At 35.9% G+C, this 1,570-nt stretch overlaps 1 protein-coding gene across 4 annotated transcripts in view; it reads right to left on the bottom strand.

Annotated features, from left to right (window-relative positions):
• STRN3 (striatin 3) overlaps positions 1–1,570 on the bottom strand; it is a 114,000-nt gene that overhangs the window by 85,548 nt on the left and 26,882 nt on the right. The window lies entirely within an intron of this gene.

Raw genomic sequence — 1,570 nt, 5'->3', positions numbered from 1 at the left:
TAGAGTGCCATCACATCATCATAGCTTATAGCAACCTCAAACTCTTGGACTCAAGCAATCCTCTTGCCTTAGCTTTTCTACTTTTTTTTTTTTTTTAAGTAGAAAGGGGGTCTTGCTCTTGCTCAGGCTGGTCTTGAACTCCTAAGCTCAAGCACTCTCCCCAAATACTAATTCTTATTAGTTATTGAGATGATGGTATGCTACACTAAGAAATGGAACTAGTCTGGCATGGTGGGCATCTGTTGTCCCACTTACTCAGGAGGCTGAGGCAGGAGGACTACTTGAGTCCAAGTATTCAAGGCTGCAGTAAATCACTGCACTTCAGCCTGGGTTACAGAATAGGACTCCATTTCAGAAAAAAAGGAAAAAGAAAGAAATAGAAATAAAGCTCAAGGAATATAAGAATACCTGTGCCATTCCAATTTATTAATAGAAATGGCATAGAAATTATTCCATGCACCTTCTCAGACCATCATGGAATAAAAGTTGAACTCAGTAACAACAGGAACCTGCAGACTCATACAAAAACATGGAAGCTAAATAACCTTCCGCTAAATGATAGGTGGGTCAGAGATGAGATCAAGAAGGAAATTACCAAATTTTTGGAACAAAACAACAATGAAGACATGAGTTACCAGAACCTCAAGGATACCGCAAAGGCAGTCCAAAGAGGAAAATTTATACCACTGCAAGCCTTCCTCAAGAAAACGGAAAGAGAAGAAGTTAACAACCTAATGGGACATCTCAAGCAACTGGAAAAAGAACACTCCAATCCCAAACCCAGCAAAAGGAAAAAAAATAACCAAAATTAGAGCCGAATTAAATGAAATTTAATCAATAAAGAGATCAATAAATCAAAAAGTTGGTTTTTTTAAAAGGTCAGTAAAACAGATAAACCTTTGGCCAACCTAACCAAGAAAAAAAGAGTAAAATCTCTTAATTTCATCAATCAGAAATGGTAAAGACAAAATAACAGACCCCTCAGAAATTAAAAAAATCCTTACTGAACATTATAAGAAACTTTATTCTCAGAGATATGAAAATCTGAAGGAAATCGACCAATACTTGGAAGCAAACCACCTTCTAAGACTTAACCAGAATGAAGTAGAAATGTTGAACAGGCCTATAATCAAGCTCTGAAATAGCATCAACTATACAAAATCTCCCTAAAAAGAAAAGCCCGGGACCAGATGGCTTCACATCAAAATTCTACCAAACCTTTAAAGAGGAACTAGTACCTATATTACTTAATCTCTTCCAAAACATAGAAAAAGAAGGAATACTACCCAACGCATTCTATGAAGCAAACATCACCTTGATACCCAAACCAGGAAAAGACCCCAAAAGAAAAGAAAATTATAGACCAATATCACTAATGAATACCAATGCAAAAATATTCAACAAGATCCTAGCAAACAGAATCCAGCAACACATCAAAAAAACTATACACCACGACCAAGTAGGTTTTATCTCAGGATCTCATGGCTGGTTCAACATACGTAAATCTATAAATGTAATTCATCACATAAACAAATTAAAAAACAAAGACCATATGATTCTCTCAATTGAT

The sequence above is a fragment of the Otolemur garnettii genome, unplaced genomic scaffold (assembly GCF_000181295.1).
Source record: "Otolemur garnettii isolate 467f Iridium unplaced genomic scaffold, OtoGar3 scaffold00052, whole genome shotgun sequence".
Taxonomy (NCBI): domain Eukaryota; kingdom Metazoa; phylum Chordata; class Mammalia; order Primates; family Galagidae; genus Otolemur; species Otolemur garnettii.
This window is presented reverse-complemented; position numbering and strand designations above follow the sequence as displayed.